Source organism: Pogona vitticeps, chromosome 4, assembly GCF_051106095.1.
Source record: "Pogona vitticeps strain Pit_001003342236 chromosome 4, PviZW2.1, whole genome shotgun sequence".
In the NCBI taxonomy this organism is placed as follows: domain Eukaryota; kingdom Metazoa; phylum Chordata; class Lepidosauria; order Squamata; family Agamidae; genus Pogona; species Pogona vitticeps.
In genome coordinates this window covers 163,426,427-163,448,388 of record NC_135786.1, presented here as the reverse complement: position 1 = coordinate 163,448,388, position 21,962 = coordinate 163,426,427, and the positions used below count along the sequence as shown (strand labels likewise).

General features: G+C 39.5%; 1 protein-coding gene across 31 annotated transcripts in view; it reads right to left on the bottom strand.

The window, feature by feature from the left end:
- The window catches only part of ATXN1 (ataxin 1), a 303,188-nt gene that overhangs the window by 249,715 nt on the left and 31,511 nt on the right, over positions 1 to 21,962 (bottom strand). For 21 of the 31 annotated variants that reach the window (XM_078393470.1, XM_072998646.2, XM_078393475.1 and 18 more), the window contains one exon: positions 5,003 to 5,096. The exons of 1 other annotated variant lie outside the window; for it this stretch is intronic. The gene's annotated coding sequence lies outside the window, so the exon portion shown is untranslated. The remainder of the gene's footprint in view (positions 1 to 5,002; positions 5,097 to 21,962) is intronic. 9 more of the 31 variants (XM_078393465.1, XM_078393476.1, XM_078393471.1 and 6 more) reach the window with 1 other exon arrangement.

The window sequence follows — 21,962 nt, the reverse complement described above, 5'->3', positions numbered from 1 at the left end:
TCCATTGCCCCATCCTCTCAAATTAATTTAGGAAAAAAAACATTCTTGAAGAGTTGTTGCATTTTACTGATGTTTCTGTCTATGTAGTTTTAGGGAGATACTAGATGACTGAAACCCTATTTGAAAACATTAAGTCACACAAGAGTAGCCCCACTGGATCCATGTCAATTTGGTGGGTTAACTCCTCTGTACTTCCATTGATTCAAATGAGCCTACTCTAGTTGTGTCTTGCTATGCTAAAGGATAGCATAATAAGTACAAAAAAACTACAAAAAGGAGAAAATATCATTTTCATTTAAAAAAAAAAAAACACAGAGCACTATTCTACTTTAAGGCTCCACTGGATTTATCACATTTCTGCTATACATTTAGCCTCACTGAGCCTTCCTAATGGGCTAGTATACAGTGTCTGCATATGGAAGAACAGTAAAAGGATGGTGATTTAAGTCCTAATTTTTACTGCATCAATAAATTCACATATTTATTATCCATGATAAACAATAGCATGTCAGATTGTTTTTTCTGTCAATTGTGAAAAAAGTACTGATTGGTGCATTAAAATTAAATTAAATATAAGCCATTAGAATAATTTAGTAAGCACTGAGGAGAAAGATGACACTAAGTTTAAGAAAAGCAACATACAAGTCACAGGAGTCAATCAACACACTAACGTTCAACCACAATTTGCCATCATGTAATGAATTATGTACAATGGTGCCTCGCATAGAGATTGCTTCGTATAACGATGAAATCGCTTTGCGATGAAGATTTTGCGATCGCTTTCCAATGTTACCTATGGGGGAATTTCGCTTTGCGATGATCGGTTCCCTGCTTGGGGAACTGATCATGGCAAAGCAATGCTTTTTAAACAGCTGATCGATGCCACAAGCAAGGCTTTTTAAACAGCTGATCGGCACTGCACTACCGCCCCCCAGAGCTCCTGCATAAATAGGGGACAGCGGGAGGGGGGAGCAGGGGCGCTCCGGATTGGCGCCTCGGGAGGAGGGAGGGAAGGAGGGGCGAAAGGCCTGCCCCCGATCCCCGCGCGCACCCCTGGGGCGCCGAGCCAGAGAGCAGTCACAGCGGGAGGCGCTGCAAAGGAGTAGGCGCCCGCCTGGGACCGGGATCAGGGCGGCAGCGGCTGGATGGGGGGGCGGCACACCAGAGACCCCCGTCTGCACCCCGCCAAGGAGACCAGGCATCCAGGGTTGGCTGGCTGGCAGTGGATGGCGCACCCCTTCCCGCCCCAGGTGGCTGCCTGCCTCCGAGCCCGCCGCTTGCCGCCCAAGGAGGCCGGGTGCCTCCCGGTCTGGCTGGATGGCTGGCGAGCGGGCGGGCGGATGGCGCACCCCTTCCCGCCCGGGGCGGCTGCCTCCGAGCCCTTGCTCGCCAAAGAAAGACCTTGCGGCCCGCCTGTCTGCACCCCGGGACAGCCCCGCCAAGCCATGCCTTTTTAACAGCTGATCGGCGGTTTCAAAATGGCCGCCTGCTGTTTTCTGGGACGGATTCCTCACTTAACAGGCAGCAAAAATGGCCGCGCTATGGAGGATCTTCGCTGAACGGTGAGTTTGAAGCCCATAGGAACACATTAATCACGTTTTAATGCGTTTCTATGGGCTTTTTTGTTCCGCATAGCGACAAATCCGTATAGTGACAATTTTTCCGGAACGGATTATCGTCGCTATGCGGGGCACCACTGCATATCATACACAATAGTACCAAATTGCTATTTCTTCATTCCCTTAAGTATGATACAAATTATGCAAGCAAGGTTTATATTTAAGGACATTATTTTACAAGTATAACTATTCAAGAACTAAAAGAGCTCTTCTCATTAATAAATTTCACAAATATGTTCAGCCTGAATGCTTTCCAATCTATTTAGAGGCAGCAAAACACACAGTTACATATGAGTTCCTAAATAACAAGAATTAAGCCTTCTATGTATACCTTTCTGCAGTCACAAAACACACAGGCTTAAGTCTAACAGTAAATCACAACTAGAGTAAACTAAGTTCAATGCGTTCCAATGGCATTTTGCGTCCCGTTTAGCGATGTTTCCTCATAGCACCCTAGAGTCAGACACAAATGGACTAAATGTCAAGAGGAACCTTTACTTTTACCTTCTGAGTCCTAACCTGAAGATCTATCCACTACACTACACTGTCTCTCTAAAATTTATGATTCAAAGACAGTTCAATATTCAATATTCAACATACCGCAGCAAACCAAAAACAGCTATTATCATCTCTAGCTCCTATGGATTAAATGGTGCTTTGTTCAACAGATATAATTTAGGCATCCAAGGGTGGAAACCTCTAGAGTAGACTGTGACCATAATCGTTGATGTGGGTTTTTCGGGCTCTTTGGCCGTGTTCTGAAGGTTGTTCTTCCTAACGTTTCGCCAGTCTCTGTGGCCGGCTTGAACATAATCCTTTATCTGAATTATGCCCATCTAGAATGTGACTTGCCCAAGACCACAAAAGCTGGATAGCTCAGAGAGCTAGGTGAAGCCAGAGGTTGGGAGTTTAATTTCTCACTATGCATCACAGAAGACAATCTCAGGATGCTCCCAGAAGAAGAGAACAGTAGACCACTTCTGAGTATTCTTTACCTAGAAAGCCATGAAATCGGTTTTTATAAGTCAGAATTGATTCAATGGTGCACAATTATTATCATTAGAGGAGAACCATTTCTCCAGAAAAGATGAATCACTCACTCCTGGTGTCTATGCTTTGTCTAGACTGAGAAACGCTTGTGGGGAAGGGATGCTCATGCAGTCTATAACTAACCCCAGGTAACATCTTTGTGCCAGATGACATAACGCAGGATTTTCAAATGGGGATTTAAGGGAAAACAAAAACTGCCCTGCAGCACACCATACCATAGCCGCACAGCAATAGTTTGCCAGCATCACCTTCTGAAAATAGCCATCCCTAAAGAAGCAGAACCATGAGAACACAGTGTCACCAATCTCCATCTTCATCACCCAACCCAAAAGAATATTTCGTTGCACCATAGTGGAAGCCACCAAAAGGTCTATTATAATCAGCAAATACACCAGCCTATAGTCCAGTACCCCACTCCAGGACAAGCCTTTGGTTAGTGTAACCAAAGCTGTTTCAGAAGCAAAGCCAAGGCGAAAATCCAAATAAAAATGGTTCCAGATAAGCATTATCATCCAAAAAGGCTTAAGGTTGCATAGCAATAATCTATTTCAGAATCTCACTCAATAGTCCTATGTTTGCGACCAACTAATAGTTCAAAAAAATCAGAGGTTTTCTCAAAACCTGCTTTATGGGAATAGTCTCAAAATTACACTCTTCAGGCAGTCAGATCTAGGGATTGTGTTCTTTCAATTTTTTGGACTGCAACCACCAGAATTCTTAAAGAATTTCCCAGACATTATTCTAGGATGACAGTACAGTATTCTGTTTGTTTTAGCACACAAACAGAAACGTGCAGAGCCCTAGATCTCACTCACCTAGAGAAGTGCTTACCTCCCAGGCTGCATAAGCTTCTCCTGCTTTTGCTTCTTGTTGTTAATCTGGTTAGGGGGAAAAAAGCTACTACTGTGCTTTGGGAGGCACTCTCTATAGAGTGTACTATGATCCCAGCCTCCTCTGCACCCAGGAGGGCCTGGCCTCTACTTATTTGTCACTTGACTTGGGAATAACAGACCCTGGAAATTGTAGTCTTGCTGCTCATTAGACGTCAAAGTTAAAGAAACATAGATAGTTCCTGCGTAGTAGCTGAGCAATTCCATTCTTTGTCCTGCTCAGACTAGGTTCTAAAATCTAGACATTCCACTGAATATGTTTCATGTTTTTCACCTGCATGTCAAATGATCTGTTTAATTACTCCAGGCTCTTAATTAGTGAACCAATGAATCAAATGTGTGCTAACCTTTGGAACAGGGCAATCAGAATTGATCACATCAACCTCCTGAGTCAGCTTTACATCTAAAAGAACAACCAGTCCATCAACAAATGCACCACTAGCCCTATCAACTGGAAAATTTCCCAATAAGTTTAATATTTCAACCAACTCTGAAAGCAAATAATTCCAAATGCATCCCAAATTATGCAGAAAAAGTAAAAGCAACAAGCCAAACCTTACCAAGAGTGATCTGAAGACAAAAAAAGTCAACAAGAAATCCCCTATAGGCAGATCAACATCAACCTAACCTGCCAAAAACAGCAAGTCCAGAGTGTGACCTTCTAGGTACAGTGGTGCCCCCCGTAGCGACGTTAATCCATTCCAGGATTAACGCCGCTATCCGGATTCATCACTATGCGGGGGGGGGGAACCCCACAGGAACGCATGAAACTCCGTTTAATGCGTTCCTATGGGGGGAAACTCACCGGTAAGCGAAGATTCCCCCATCCGGCCACCATTTTCGCTGCCCAGTAAGCAAGGGCAGGGCGCGAAAACGCTGTGGGCGGCCATTTTGCTGATCCAGCAGCCATTTTGGAACCACCGACCAGCTGTTTTCTAAACATTGCGATACGAAGATCGGTAAGTGAAACGCTTACCAATCATCGCAATGTGATGTTTAGCCTATCTAAACATCGCAAAAAATGTGTCGCTATGCGGATTCGTCGTTAAACGGTGCGCTCGTTATGCGAGGCACCACTGTATATTCAGCCTGTTGTAGAAATGGCTCAGTTACCCTGATGCTCAGAAGGAGCCTCAACATTCAATGACAAGGCAGTCTGCCTCAGCTTGAATACAGACTAAGCGTGTATCTTTGGTGAAAATGTTCCAGAACTGCAGTACCACAGATGAAAAATGCCAAGCCCGTCAACAACCTCCTCATTTACCAAGCCTGTTTGCTTCCACTGATCCCAGGAACAAAGCTTTTGAACCTCACCCCCAAGGGGGGTCCTCAAACTGTAAGTTCAGAGAGAATCATTTTGCTCCTTTTTACTGCCATGTCAAATTCATTTGACATTAATTGTACATAAATCATGAAAAGTTTAAACTAAAAAATTTTACTTACTGAATAACTGACTGCAAAGGCCTGTTGCTACTTTTCTTTGATGTAAAAATCCACTGGGTCTTGAAATATCCAGCCACTGTGCTACAGTTTTCTGCTGAGAAAGAAAAGGACATTTTTAAGAAATTAGGAAGATGTCATTTCTGTCTCTTTTACATGCTTATCTGTGTATGATGTTCATGTACATACACAATTTAACCAGTCGATTAAAAAATTCACATATCTGATTCAGAATTTTCCATCATCAAATCATCTCTCTGATATAAGATAAGGGTTGATAGAAACCATTCAACTTTTGTTAAGGTATTATTCTGATATTCGGTACTTTCAGTTACTGCTGTGCCTCAGTACTAAAGATAGTGATATGCTGGACCACATTACATCACAACATAAATTCTTCTAGTGCCATTTTGAGAGTTTGCCTTTGCCATGCTTTCTCTTGGCATCCATGCAACCATTCACCAGCTCATATGCCTGGGTTCTAACCTGCCTATACTCTGGCCATTCCCTTTTCCTGCTATACACAAGACAACAACAAGGCAAGGCATCCACCATTAGTGCCAATTCTGGCCGCATTTTCCATACCTTTGAACCAGAGAATCCAGGTTGAGTTTTAGTAGCAATTAATCTCTATTTCTGTCCTTCTCTCATTGTTGGGAAGATATAAAAAGAAATATTCACTGCCTTTCTTCTTAGACCCCAAGGAAGAAATGGAGATTACTTCCCTGGTGCTATCATGCCGTACCTTTTGCACATGCCTGAGCCATTTGCTTTAAGAACTACCGGTGCCTTGGGGGCAGGAAGTAATAAAGGAGGTGAGAACACAGATGAAAAGCCGACAAACAGGTAGTTATGTCAGCTGTCATACAGTGTCTGAAGTAGCATTTCACTTGAGCTGAGACACACCTGCCTCTTTTCTCCAATCATATTTCTACATGTACTAGAGTGATTATGAGATAATGTATTGGATGCAGTGAAATTTATTATTCTGACAGTTTCTCCTTATAATATTACAAATGAACTACAAAAGATGACCTCTTCACTAGTTTTGTTTGTTGATTTGTTTGACAGTGTCTGGGAATGAAGAGTAAAGTGGATCATGGCTTTATACCAAATGCTGTTAATCTTCCCTTTGCATAATGCTGGTACACTCTGGCCCAAATACTGCAGACTTATTTGACATGCACACATTTTCATATACTAGCAAACACATTGCAATCTATTACAAAAGAACTGCTTTGTAGCTCTTCCATGCACTGTATTTATATACTGTACATGCATTCTCTTATGTTTCCATCTGCATCAGGGAGGAGAATAATTAAAAAACCCACGCATATGTTCTGTTCATATTGTCTGCACAGAACTGTCACAGTAAAAATGCATGAACTCAGAAGTATTTTTTTAAAACATGAACGGCAACAGTAAACGCTACTTACCTTCTTTTAAGGCTTACAACCTATCAGATCATCTTTTAAAAACAAAACAGGAAGAAAATTTGGAAACACTGACTAGAATCCAGTTGCTAATATTTGCTAGTGTCAGTGCAACAGTATAAAACAAGTGGTGAATTGCCACAAGTAAAGGAGTCACCACACTTTGCAGTCACATGACTTATGTGTGACAAGGAAAATAGATGGCAACTCTTTAACTAATGGTAATTCACCACTGTGATTTACACTGTTAAAGTTATACCAGTGCACACAAACAGTGGGATTCTGGCCCTTGTAAAACTAAGTCTATAAAGATAATGGAAGTACAAGTATTTAAAGCACCATTATTTATCTCTGGTCAGTAATACCTTGAAGAAACAAGTATGCCTACTCTAGCAACACAGTTGCATAATCTAATAATATCATCCAGAACATCAGGGATCTGATAACTTGCTTATTTGCCATATTGTATATGCAATTATTTGCTAGACATGCCCTGAGGCTTTCTACATAAGATGAACAAGCCAGTCTCCATGCAAGAGAACAAATGAACACAAATCTGATGTCAGAAATTACAATATTCAAAAACCAGTAGAGTAACAGCCCGCTAAGACATTATGGCCTTTAAGTCATGGTTTTTAACAACAACTAAAAAGTCAAAGGCAAACACTACTTTAAAATTGCTGAACTACAGTTCCTCAATAGATTCAAATATAGATTGACGAGGACAAGGGCTTTTTGTTGTTGTTGTTTTGCTGTTGTTTAGGTTCCACTGCATGATATTCAACTCGCCAATGTAACTGTGCCTGTATCATCATTGAGGACATCTGGAAACATTTTACACCCAGTATGTTTAAGATAATTATTTCTATTTGAACTTTCCGCATTTAAATTCCCTCCAACCTTATAATTTACATCCTCCCTGCACCTTAAACCTGAATGTATAAGTGTTAAAGTGATCTTAACAATTGAAGAATTTGATGAAGACAGTCTCTGAAATCTTACACTATAATAAAACGTTAGTCTTTCAAGTGCCACAGGATTCTGTTGTTTTTATGATAAATGACTAACAATGCTTACCCCTCTAACATATAAAAACTGTCTCAGAACATTTTGATCTGCCATAAATAACACTCTTTGAACAACCTTAGTGACTGTCACAGAAGAAAACAACTATAGAACCTAATTTGAAAAAGAGACAGCTAAGGTGCATACATAAGTTAGAGACCATGTCAAAAGGTTAAAACTAGACATTATGACAAATATAAAAATGAATACCGATATACAGTGAATATTGCTGATTCATCAGATATTCGTTGCTTCATATTCTTTAGGTCCAGAGACCCCGATGAATACAAAGCAATGAATATAACCCTTTTATATTCTACCCTTCGTCCATCCCTGTCTGCTTATGCCCCCACATATCAGCTGTTCCTCGGGGGCATAAGCAGAGGGGATTTCCCTTTGGGAGGTTTGTTAAAGTCTGCTAGAAGGGAATTCCACCACCCCCCTTTACAAAGACAGGGGGGTTGCTTTGCTCAAGCTTCCCTTGTCTTTCTATTCACTTGCAGCATAGACAGGGGAAGCTTGACCAAAGTAATTCTCCCCGCTGTCTTTGCAAACAGTGGGGGTGGGGGATCACTTTAATCGGGCTTCCCCTTTCTTTCTATGCCCGGGTGGGCATAGAAAGACAAGGGAAGTGGGACCCAAGCGATCCCCTACCCTGCTGTTTTTGCAAAGGGAAGATTATCGGCATTTAGTATAAAGCTATGATCCACTATGATTCCTTGGGCCAGGCATATAAAGACAGGGGAAGCCTAACTGAAGAGCTCTCCCGCCCCCACTGACTTTTCAAAGACAGCGGGGGTGGGGGATCACCTGGGTCCCACTTCCCTTCTCTTTCCATGCCTGCCTAGGCATAAAAAGAGAAGGGACCCATGGGCTGTCTTTAAAAAAACGGGCAGACAAACTGATTTGTGGTTTGTCAGGCCACTGGGGGGCAATTCATGGGCCGTGGGTTGTCAAGGTTGACGACCCATGAACCAAGATGAAGTGCCATTTTGGCGCTTCATCCCCACCTGTAGTTTAAATATCAACCAAAGATTCTCAGTTCTTTACCAAGTGTGAGATCCTACATTGGTTTCCACAGTTTAGCACTGGTGTCAATAAAGCTATTGTCATCTTGTAGACTCATACCTGCTAACTGAATTATTTACAGCTTGATAGTTCCATTCCTGTACTACTGAACCACTATCTGTATCTTCAACTGGTCAGAGGGATACACACAGGTCATACAGCCTCACTTTAATTATCTGAGGACTTGATCTATGAAAACTCATATTAAAATATGACAGCTAGTCTTTAAGTTTCCAAAATGTATTTGTCTTTTATTTTGTTTTTTTTGTTTCTCTTTTTTGTCAAAAGTGCTTGCACACAGCAGGGCAGATATGTGGACAGATAGCCTTGTGTATTATTGTAAGATGGATTCTCGCTGAAAGTGCCTTCAGAATGTCACAGAAGGGCTTCTACAAATCATGCAAATATGCAAATGTTAATGTGGATTTCTTCAAAAATTGTTAGCACTTTGAGGATTCATCCTTGTATATTTAAAGTAGAAGAACTCACATATGGGGTACAAATTAACATTTTTACAGAAATTATCTGATTCTGTTTAGATAGGAAAGAATTGTGTCATAAGACCTGGAAAACTACTGAAAGTTCAATGCATTCTAGGACGAAAAAAAGTAGTGCAAACGTTAAAGGCTCTCCAAAATATGTCAAACTGCATAATAATATGCAAAATCCAGTTAGCATTTTCAAAATTAAATAACGTATTTGAGTTATATAACCACATCACCCTTCTTCAATCTGAGGCCCTTATATTTTGGGTTACAACCTCCATACTCTCCCACCATTAATTACAGTGGCTGGTACTGATGAAAGCTAACATCCACAATACCTCCAGAACACGTATGGGAAGACTGTTCATATTCAGAGACAAAGAACTATCACATGTAAGAGACACATGTAAGTTACACACTGAAAATTCAAAGTGCACCTATAAATTTTATGGCACACTGGTAATTCAAATCAGATGTTCTTTTCACTCAATGCTTTGTTTTATGTTCACAGCTGAATAAAACATTTTCTTCTCTCAAGATTTCTCATCTCCCCTTCTACACCCACAATAGTTTCAGTATTACTTCACTACCATTAAATTCATGCCGCTCAGTTAGCATTTAACTTAACCACTCCTATTTTTCACCAATTTGGCCTCAATACACACTTGGTGTTAAGAAAAATGATACTACTTTATAATGAATGAGACCAGAGTGTAGAGCATTCTGCAGATACAAGAAAACTGTAACAAACTAGAAAGTCCTTCTCTTCTAATGCTATATACTGTGGGATGCAGAAAATCTATAGCTAGATTATTCAGTCGTTAATCTATGATTACAAAATCATTTTTAAAGAGGAATCTTATTATATTGAACATCCTTCTCCCATGTGTCATAATACACACAGACAATAAAAAGCTCTAAATATGTATTCTACAAAAACACAAACCTGCACTACCAACCAGGCAGCGTTATGAGTGGTGGTAATTTTCCACCTGGAGCAGTAAACTTTTTTTTCCAAATATTTCCAAGGCCGAAATCTATTAGGCCTCTGTTCTTTACACTTTATCTTATTGTGTAAGCCAAGGCACTTGAGTATTCAGGAAAAAATGCTTCAGCATAGCAACCTTTTGAGAAAGAGAAAGAGACAGGCTGAGAAGATGAAAACCTGCTATACTGCAAGCTTGAATTAGGTTTTAAAAATAGACACAGATGGGGAAAGAAAACGCTGGTAAAGTACCACAGATTTGAAAATAAAGGATTACATACAAGTGTGTGTGCGTTTATGTGTGTGCATATTTGCAAGTGCACACATTAACATTCAACCTGTTCATTAATATGGACAAAGAAAGCAGTTAAGTATTACTTTTAAGGCTATACACACCTATATTACCCTATCAACACGCTACACTGTAGCTCATGCAGGAAACCAAAACTTAAAAGCTTTTCTTTTTTCGGTTGCAGGTTCTGGAACCATCACAATATCAACTTTTGTGGGTGACCTACAATGAGATGAGTCATTTTATTCATTACCATTTGTCCTATTCTCATTCCTTTCTTTTCGCATACAGTTGACTTTTAGCTTTCACACATATAGTACACAGTATCCTGCATGTTCCTACTAAATTAGCATAGGCTGAAATCTAGTTGCTTAGCGTAGTAAATTGCACTGGGGAAAACCCACTGAATCAGTGGTCTTGTTGAATCGACACTTCTGTAAGTTCCACTGAATTAAATGGGCCTACTGTACTTGTGACTGACTATGCTAAAGTAAGTCACAATTAGAATAGGCCCATTTGACTCAAAGGAACACAGAAAAGTCGACTCAGTAAATCCCCACTGACTCAGTGATCTTACTCTAATGTGAGTTACTACACCAAGCAAGAATTTGGCCACAGGCATGGGATGTACACTTTTTTTCATAATACCTACCAGAATTCACAAGGAAGGCTCAACATAAAACTGGTTTATGTCCCCTGGCCTGTACACTGTTGATAGGTTGGGCACTTGGCCTCATCAGCAGGAGATTCTTGGGTAACTCTGGTGTATCCATAGTAAAAAAAAAACAGTCCTCCCACACCAGTCACCCCTCAACATCAGTCCACACAAATTTGTCGTCCTCTTCACTCTCCTCCCTCTCACTAATGGTCTCTTTATCTTTTACATATCATCTTACTTTGCTTCCCAAAGGTTCTCTTGATTTCCCACCTCCTGGGATTCCACAAGTCTGTCCAGCCACCAAAACATTCCTCATAAAGAGCTAATCCTTTCTCAGGTTGTGCCTGTATCAGCAGTGCCAGATTTATCCATCTGGCAGGATGTTACTTGAAGGGATTGTGGAAAACATCAAGGGTGTCCTTTGTTGCTGGGTCTCTTGCTCACATCTGTATATGGGAAAATTATGTCATCGGCTTCCAAAGATTCCTCTTCAGACAGACACTTTAATGTGAAAAAGGCAACGGGGGACGGAGGGGGGGCTAACATGCCATGTTCATGTATGGTACAGTGGGGTCTCTACTTAAGAACTTAATCCGTATTGGAAGGTGGTTATCAAGTTGAAAAGTTCTTATGTTGAATCTGCATTTCCCATAGGAATGCATTGAAAACCATTTAATCCATATCTGCTCTTTTCCGTCCATAGAAACTACAGTGGAACCTCTACTTAAGAACTTAATCCATTTTGGAATGGTGTTCTTAAGTTGAAACGTTCTTAAGTTGAAGCAAAATTTCCCATAGGAATGGACTGAAAACCAATTAATCCATTCTGGCTGTTTTTTTGTTATGTAGAGGTGCGTTCGTACATTGAAGCATTAGTTCCCATAGGAACTAATGCAAAGCTGGTTAATACGTACTCTACCACTAGGGGGAGATTTTTTTTTTAACCTAAAATGACCTAAGGTTAAAAAAAGAGCAGGAAAGGTATTTTTTTTCATGTTCTTATCTTGGATTTCTGTTCTCAAGTAGAAGCAAAATTTAGCAAATGGAGCTGTTCTTAAGTTGGATTGTTCTTAAGTAGAGACGTTCTTAAGTAGAGACCCCACTGTATACACAAACTTTACTGACACCTGAACAGGGCTGAATTCAGCTTAATGTGCCAAATTCTGACATTTTTAGATTTCTCTGTGAAGGCAGAACTGTTTGTTTAATATATTGCCCCATTAATGCAATGTACTACAGTATTCTGGGTGATTCACAACATAATAAAATAAACAAACTTTAACAATAAGCATATAACTAAACAGTGAAAAGAGTTACAACAGTTTAAAAATTAAAACCAATGGCACCAAAAGTACATTATCTCTGTAAGAGCAGGGCAAGAGGCTGACATCAAGCAGGGTCATTGTGGAATACCTGAAAAGCAGTATTTTGAACTGCTACTCCACACCATCAATAATTAATCTAGTCTAGGAAGGCAGTGGGTCATTCATCAACTAAGATCTTGAAATCCAATGTTGGAGCACTAATTTACCCAGAAACTACAAGCATAATAGAAGAATCACTACCAAGAGTATATTTATAATGACAGGCTCAATAATCAAATTGGTCCATTCGTGTATTTTAAAACGTATGAGTCTATGAATTACTTAATAGGAGCCAGCAGACAGTCATGTCAGGGCCAATGGGCTACTAGAACATTACATCCTATAGAAACATAAACTAGAATAAGGATGTACAGTTATGCAAACTTACTAGGCTCTTACTTCTACACCATTCTGTACATAACAGCAATTTATATCTTAAAGGAATCAAGGCTTGTGTAGCAGAAATTACAATGACAAGTCTTTCAATGGTTGAAATGGAATTTTCTTAAGGAGCTAAATTTCCTAAAGTTCATTTGAAAACGCTGTTTATTGGCAAGCAGATTACATCACAGCTGTCAAAGGAAGAGGAGGCTGACATCTCTCCATCATACCTGGGTGGGGCTGCAGTTCGTTAAGTCGAGGCTCCAATTACAAGTTGAAGCAACATTTTGTGAACGGAGCCGTTCGTAACTCAAAACTTTCGCAAATGGAGACGTTCATAAGTCGAGGTACCACTGTAGAATTTATATATCTTTTTTTTTTACTTTTCTTATGGTGCCCAGCAAATTCACTATATGTTTTATTTAATGAAAGTATTTTAACTACTTCTTAAGGCTACGCCATCACCAAGCAGGGTGCAAAGAACACCGTCTGATACAAGAGATAACAAACAGAGCAGTAAGTACACATACGAGTTTCAAAAGCTGCTTTGACTTCCATCCCAGACAATTACCTATAGCCAATTTAAACAGAAAAGTCTTTACTCTTTGCTTAGAAGAGGCTAGAGGCTGTATCAACAGAATGGAAAATGTTGGGGCCCTGCCAGGTACATCACATTTGGTTATGTGCTTATAACAGGCCAAGTTTAACTGATTTAGACACTGTAAAGAACACAAAATAAAGTCACTGCTCACAACTAACTACACAGTGATTAATCCAGAAGCATCAAGAAACACACATGGTCCTTCAGCAGAAACAGTGTTGTATCACTATCCAAATTAATTTACCCAAAGAACCACCCTCCCTCCCTAACCAAGGTTCCATTTATTCTCTTTCATCTTTCCTATTTCTGCATCTGGAGATTCCAGGGATTTAGTAGAAAAGAGAAGCAGAGCACACAGATAATGCTGTTAACTCTGGATGACTTCAGCAGCATCATATAACCGTTAGACAGCAGTGGAGACAGAGCCAAGCCCTATGAGGCCACACAAACCAAAGGCTCCAAGGAGCCAAAGACATCAGCAACAGAATTAACAGGGCTAAGGAAGTTAATTTAGAGAAGAGGATTCCTTCAAAAATGGCAAAGTCTTGCCCAAATGAAGAAAGCAAGGAATGCCAGCAAATGTGAACAAGCAACATATGATTCTACAGAAAAGGAATTTTGAGAGCATATTACTAAAAAATATATAATTAAAAACATAATTAAAACATACCTAGAAACCAGGTAAGGTAGCAGTTGCATCAGTGGATAACAATATAATCAAAGTAGAATATGAAAGAATGCAAAGACTATCAAGGTAGAATATGAAGACTGCAAAGAAAATACCTTCTTTTCATCTTTCACTGCTGAAAACTGATACTTCTTATATTCAAAGGTTCTAATATTTAATATACGCTTGTAACTTTTCACAATATTGCTTTTAAACACAACAAAAACGATGCATTGCAGTGGCTGAAATCCAGTAGCAAGTCACAACTAGAGCAGGCCCACTGAAGCCACAGGGATCTGGTGAATTAACTCCCCCGTAAATACCACAGGTTCAATAGGCCTAACTCTACTTGTGACTTACTACTGGATTTTTGAGCCATTATCTACATACACAGGCTTCTTAGGAAATGAATGCTAATTAAAAGTATACGTACTGCAAAGTTCCACTGCAGAGTAAACAGTTTCTACAAAGACAAATAACGTACTGTGTATCTATATAAGCTGAGATAGAGATTTAAGTTCTTGCATTCTGAAGATTCTTAATCACTGTGTATGAAACTGGGTTAAGCAATAAAGAGATTTCAGAAATCAAAGAAGCAAAAAGTATCCTCCACTAACTCAAGGATAGGACCTCAGGGCTACTTTTGCACACACACCCAACTATTCCTCACTAATCTTTTTTTTAAATGGGACATTTTTGCTACATTTACTGTACTTTGTATAATTTTAAAGATTTATTTCACTACTAAAAGGCACAAGGAGGATTTTTCAGTTAAAAGTTTTTTTAGATGGAACACATTTTTCTGTTAACAAAAATTCATTGCAACAGCCCTTACAGTAAACAACCACTGCATTAAAAACTTTTAAATAAAAAGAAAAATATGCGAATTAGCCTCTTCAACCACACACTACCCTTTTAAACTCTACCCTCTTAGTCAAAAGGTGCTTGAGCTTCTGGCATACCTGAAGAATGGCCCTCAGATTCACTCTCACCTCTGAAACAACTACTCTTTTCCCTCTCACTTAAAAACAAAGCACTCCATTAAGAACAAGTACAATCTGATATTTATTTATTTATTCATTCATTCATTCATTCTATTTATACCCCGCCTATCTGGCCCAAACGACCACTCTAGGCGGTTCTAGTTAGGGCAATCCAAACCATATACAGTGGTGCCTTGCTTAGCGATTGCCTCGTTTAACAATGTATTCGCTTAGCGATGGGTTTTTTTGAGCGATTTTGCGCTCCGTTTAGTGATGTTCCCTATGGGGAAATTTCGCATAGCGATGTTCGGGACCTTGCCTCACTTAGCGATGACAGTTTAGGTCCCCCTGTTTCGCTTAACAATGTCCGTTTTTGCAATGTTAAGTGTGTCTTAAAATGTTCAAAAATGGTTTTAAAAGCTTGGGATCGTTAGTGCACCTTGCAAAACCTGTGCAAACTTAATTTGGCTTTGTTCTGAGTCTTCGTTAATTTTTGGTGAATCTTTTTCTCCCCCATTGGAATGCATTGAACTGTAGGTTTGACAAGGTGCACTAACGATCCCAAGCATTTAAAACCGTTTTTGAACATTGTAAGACACTTTAAAAATAGCGAAAAGTGACATCGCAAAACCATTGGAATGCATTGAATAGGCTTCAATGCATTCCAATGGGGGAAACATTGTATTGCTTAGCGATGTTTCCTATGGCAATTTTCGCTTAAGGACGGTAATCCGTTCCCATTGGAACGGATTAACCGGTTTTCAATGCATTCCTATGGGAAATGGTGTTTCACTTAGCGATGTTTTCCCATAGCGATGGTTTTCTGGGAACCAATTAACATCATTAAGCGAGGCACCACTGTAGTACCAGTAGGCAAAGGATTCCTTTTACAAAATCCAACTGTTTGCATTCAACGCACCCCTTATTCATCAAATATAAGTTTCCTGAGCTTTGCCTGCAAGCATTATGCATTATTTACTATTGATATCCTAGGTAAATTTTCAATTACTGAAAAATGTGCTAGGACAGCTCAGTGGTTTAGATATCTGGCTGCAGAACCAGAGGTTGTGAGTTTGATTCCCCACTGTGTCTCCTTGACAAGGGCTGGACTCGATGGTCCATAGGGTCCCCTCCAGCTCTGCAGTTCTAAGGTTATTATTATCAACATTATGCAAGGAACAAAAAAAAGGTAAAAAGTAAAGGAGGAAGGGTGGAGTATTTGCTCCAGAGATGCCACCAAAAAGAGCCCACCTGTGATTAATGAGCCATAACTTACATTTACAGGCAAAACTATTTACTACGCAGACTTTTTCTATGATGTGGCCAGTCTGTTCAGTTCTGACTTCCCTCAGGAACGTGGAATAGAGTGTGCTTCAGTCACAGTTTTGTTCATTCAACATCAGGGGAAAAGATGTATCAAATCTACAATATATGTATGGTATCCCTGATTAGGAGGGAAATAAACAACTTCCATTTATATCCCATCAATGTCCAAATTATTACTGCACATCAGATGTCTACATTGGCTTTGCTACCAAAATACAGCTGCTTGACAGAGGGAATGAATGTGACAAGGAAGTCTGTTCTATGCCCTCAAGCCACTTCCAACTTATAGCAAGCATAATGTTTTCAAGGTTATATGAAATGTTCCGTGTGTGGTTTATCATTGCCACTCCACTGAATTTCTATGGCTGAACAGGGATCCGAAACTAGATCTTCTGCTTCCTAGCCATTCACTACACTGATCATAAGGGAAGTTTATTTCATAATTATTTAAATCATCATTCCATACTATATGGTGACACCAGAATCCTTTTGTCATGGCAGGGATCTTCATCACTATGTAAAATGAAGTTCACCACTTAGTCCACATTAAGAAATGTAACATGTTTTATCTTTTAATAAGGATAACATATATTGTGACGTAATCAAACATTCTTGAGAACCAGAAGATAAGGCTTCCCAATTTTTTGAGTGGTGTACGCCACTCTTCTTACTACAGTCATCCACAGGATTATTTGAAACTAGTATGAGCCACATGGTGAGGGTTTAAAACTGATATTTCAAGCCTTTTGAAGACAAAGCCATCTCTTAATGTCTCGTCATACTACTCTTATGTATTTCTGACTGGCTGTAAGAATGTACAACAGTCACAGTATCATTATGAGTGAAGGTTACGGCAACAGCTCTGAAATAGCTGCAGCACAAAATAAAAAATTCAGTTGATTGACAAGCAGCAGAGGTTCACGTGAATCTGCTTGTCTTTAAAAAAAATTGCATTTTAATGTGTGGAAAAAGACGAAAAATAATACTGTCAAGGTGAAGCCTACTTTCCTTTTACAATCCTTTCCATGGGGTTATTTTTATACCATAAGCCAAGAAAGTAGCCTTTTAAAAAATCATTTGTTGTAATTCTGTGCAAGGAAGAAGAAGCAGAGAAAGTAACCTGTCACTCTTTCCCCTTTTCTATCACAAGATATTCCCAAATTTAAAAAAAACTGCACAGAAAAGCATCACTTGCATTTCCAGATTTCGAATATATCTTTTAGCAAGGCTTATCTAAAAAATGGATTCAAATTCTATGAACTTTCTATGGCAAGTTAAAGATCAACAGCAAATGGTGAGGGTGGGGGGAACACTGCATCATTCATTACACTACTCACTTCTCAGGAGAAGCATCTCTGAAGAAAAATATAAATCTTGAGTTTCACTTTCTTACACTTAACAGTTTCTCCAACTGGACAGAATATTTAAAATACAGCTTATTTTGACAGTTTTGCTAAAGTTATTTTATATTTCACCAAGTCTAAAGACTCCCCTTTGTAAATCTTGCTCCAGCACTGTTTTGTGGTAGAAAGGCCTGGTATCAATATTTGAATGTCAAGTATGTGAAAACACATTTCCTGTGCTATCTAAGGTATTTGGAGCAATTTTCAGTGAAGCATTAATATTGCTACTACCCTGCAATAACAACCCTGACTGGAGAAAACACTTCAAACATCTTTTCAGTCTCTTCTGGGTGAGCTCTTCTGTTGTAATCTCTTGTATTGCACTGAAACAATTATTCTGGTTTCAAGCTACAATATATATTTATTCTTTTTACAAAACACTATTTATAACAGTATAGCATCTGAATATATAGTGTTAATCTTACATATTTGTTTCATATATCCATATCATATACAATAGCCACTTCAATATACTGTGAGTCATCATATACTTATATATTTTATGAAAAAGCAATTCCATGTTGACATTTTACATCTTTCATCATTGCTTCCTTCAAAATTACTCAGTTCTGATATTTTGCTTTACTACAGTGCTCAGCAGGTATGATTATCTGTGTAGTCCTTCAAGTTAAGTGCTCGTGTTATTTTTATTACATGTGGGAGTCTTAATAGTAACATGTACCAGCATCTTATAGCTGAGAACATGCTTCCTCCTACAATTTTGAGCAACATTTGTGCAAGCTTTTGATATAATTGCATAAATTGTCTGTGACGGATCAAACAGACATAAATGGATTAAATTTCCTTTTAAAGATATTGTCATTTCTCCGCTTTAAGCAAAAGTTTAAGTCTCTAAAATTTCCCAAATCTATTTGCTGAAAGATCAGAATGAAAACAATGTACAGTAGTTGAAGGCTGCTTCTCATATTCCACTGGCCTTTCAGAGACAGTCTTGAAGAAGCAGGTTTACAAAATACTCATCATTTAAGTACAGAGGTATTCCTCCATCTCCAAAGGCAATAAACTTGTAAGCAGTATGAAATTTTATATCCAAGATACCATCCCACAATATGCTTTAAAATTGCAAATAATATTGATGGCAAGACAGTTACCCCACAAAAGATTTCTACAAAAAAGCTCAAGATCCTTTTCTCACTTTTCTCTTTGATCTGGTAAACTACGTGCTTCACCTGTCACAAAACATATCATTTGTAAAAGCCATGTTTCTTTTTGAGTAATTGTTTTCCTCAAAGAAAACCAATGAACATGAAGGCCTATGAATGCAAAAGGAAACACACCCACGGGGAAAAGAGAGTAAAAAAAGGTTTACGTAAAACAAAAAAAAAGTTTATGTAAAACAAGAGGAAGTGAAAAAACAGGAAAACTGTATTACTTCTTTAAGACATCCTCTTCAAAAGTAGCACCCAGGGTCCAGATTATACCTGGTGGGCAGAAAAAATAAGGGTTTAAAATCATATGTGAAACCTGATTGTCGCACTGCTGCAAATAATAGCAGCTGCCTACATAGGAAGCACTCACACATACTGAAATCTCAAGAGTCCACAAATAATGGGGGGCAGAAAAAGCGATGGGATGTGTGTTGTTTTGTCTCTGACTTCCCACATGATCCAGACATGTTTACAAGGTAGACATGAGGCCAGAGTATTGTGGGTGGGGAAAAATGCATGCAACATACAGCTGGGCCATGAGCAGTAAGTGCAGCTTGAAGCTCTGCTATTTCGTCCTTAGTACAGAAATTGTACTGTACTAGAAGATATTATCTACAGAAATGGTATGTCTTCCATTTATAACAGTCTTTGATTCAACTTGGAACAATACTGGAGTCTCTGGCATCTTCTCTCACTTCTCCTTTTATCGTCTGATCATAGGCATCAAACCCCAATTTAGATTTTTCAAACTCCTCATCCACCAAAGTAACTCGAGGACTGTGTTTGATCCAGGAAGTCACACGGTATCTAGACCTAATTTGGATTTATTCATTCACTGAACTAGAAAAAGAATAAATGAGATTACTTGTTTATGAGACCTGTTGAGATAATTTTTAAACTGCCTTTCTCCAGCAATAAAACTATACACGCCCAGATCCTATGCTAAGTTAGCTCAGGGAAGCTTACAAAAACAAACTTTGTATCCTGTCTTCTCTCCCACAGCAATTTCCATCCCCCATCATGAAGGTATGAGGGCTTTTCGGAAAGTGGCAAGTACACCAGAGTGGGGATGGGCTACAGGGAAAGAATAGGCTGAAAAAAATTTCATCCATGACTTCTTTAGATTAATTAATTAATGATAGGATACAAATCATATTCAATTGACTTGAAGATAAACTTTGGCTAGCATATATTGTTCAGAAAGATATTCTGCTTTTTGTTGTCATTGTTGTTTTTCTTCTGCTATTAAAGTAAATCTCCTCACTTCCAGTTTCTGGCAGGAAGTCGAACATGATGCCCTCTCCAGTTGGGCCGTGTGTAAGCTTTTGCAAGAAGCCTTCTTTGAAAATTCTGCCCTATCTTTGCTATTTTGAAGAGGCACTGAGGACCTACCTGTCTGCTAATTTTTAAAGGCATCAGCTTTAAGACAGACTCCATCAAAATGGTAGCTAATGAAAATTTCACAGAAACGTAAAAGCATTTTCCAGCATTATATTGTCTTGTAAGTTCCTGAAAGCCAACATTTTCTAGTTGAAAATGTTTTCCTTGATTCTTCTTCCCCTGAGGAAGCAGATTGTAAAGAAGATAAATGAAACTGACTATAAACAAAAGTGCTGTCAAATACAACACACAAAGAAGTGGGGAGGAATCTTTTCTCCATTTCTTTCTGTCATTTGTAGTAATTGTGGGCAGTTTATTGTGGTAACCAATATTTCAGAATGACTTTTTCCAACTCCGATATATTCATGCTTACTAATGTGCAATTTCAACAGGCAAAGTTCTCTGTCATTTTTACTCTTAAACAGTCCTTATCATAGTGGCCACTTATCACGAGCCACTTCATTGTTTTTCATTTTACTCACTGGAACTGAGACTACACAAGACTGACATGAAGGAAAAAGAGAGGTCACCTACCTGTATCTCTGGTTCTTCGAGTGATCACCTGTGAATTCACACTAATAGGTTTAATCTGTGCCTGTGCAGAGGTCTCTGGAATATTCTAGAGCTTTATGATACGTTTGTCAAGGACCACCTCCCTAGCCCACATGGTCCGCCCATCCTGGTAATTATCTCAGTTCCGAGGAATAGCCGCCGCTGCATCAAGTGATACAGGAATGACGGACAGAGGGGAGGACAGGCAGGAAGTGTGAATTCACAGATGACCACTCGAAGAACCAGAGTTACAGGTAGGTAACATCTCTTTCTTCTTCGTGGTCTCTGTGAATGCACACTGATGGGTGATTAACAAGCTAACTTACCGGAGGAGTGATGTCACAGAAGAACAGAAGAAAGTACAGCCCTGCCAAATGTTGCATCCTTTTTGACTCTCAGATCGAGGCGATAATGGGTGGCAAACGTAGGTGGTGTTGCCGATGTGGCAGCTTTACAAATGTCCAGGAGTGGTACTCCACGAAGAAAGGCCGTAGAGGTAGCCAGAGCTCTGGTAGAATGAGCCTTATTACCAGCAGGTAGAGGCTGTTTGGCAAGTTGGTACTTGAGCTTTATAGTTGAAACAAGCCAACGGGATATCGTTTGAGAAGAAATATGGGAACCTCAGTGAGGGAGGTGTGATGTTACAAAAAGTCATTTTGATTTGTGGAAGGAGGAAGTCCGTGAGATATAGAAAGCAAGTGCATATCTAATGTCCAACGTCTGTAGAGACCATTCTAGATCAGTCATAGGTGATGGGAAAAGGTAGGTAAAACAATAGGTTGTGAGAGGTGAAAGTGTGACACAACCTTTGGAAGAAAGGAGACATCAGGGAAGAGAGTAACCTTTTCCGGGTGAAATTGAAGAAATGGAGGATCAACCCTGAGGGCAACAAGTTCTGAGACTCTATGAGCAGAAGTAACGGTGACCAGGAAGAGTGTCTTAAGGGAAAGGAGGTGCTCTGAGGCGGTAGGAAGTGGCTCAAATGGAACACGGGTAAGCCAGTGAAGAACAACAGGTAGAGACCACTGTGGGGAAGGTGCAGGAGCAGAAGGATGCATACTGGAGACACCCCGAAGGAAGAGTTTTAATGTGGGATGACGAAGAAGCAGAGCAGCATCGGAATCTTGAGGTTGATGAGCTATTACAGCAGA